This window comes from Lupinus angustifolius, chromosome LG08 (genome assembly GCF_001865875.1).
Source record: "Lupinus angustifolius cultivar Tanjil chromosome LG08, LupAngTanjil_v1.0, whole genome shotgun sequence".
NCBI lineage: Eukaryota > Viridiplantae > Streptophyta > Magnoliopsida > Fabales > Fabaceae > Lupinus > Lupinus angustifolius.
The window spans coordinates 4,264,013-4,264,224 of record NC_032016.1 but is presented as its reverse complement, the minus strand read 5'-3'; positions in this window follow the sequence as shown (position 1 = coordinate 4,264,224).

The window sequence follows — 212 nt, the reverse complement described above, 5'->3', positions numbered from 1 at the left end:
AGAACAGAATGTATCAATTGAATCCACTATACCAAATAATCGATTGAAAACAGTAAAGAGAGAGAGAGAGAGAGAAAAAAATCCTGCAACACGAATTTTTATCGTGGTTCGTTTGCTGTCCACTACAAACTACATCCAGGCCTCCCGGCTGACTTGGGAGATTTCCTTCACTACAATCGAATCAATGTAATTTACAACACATTATCCAATTA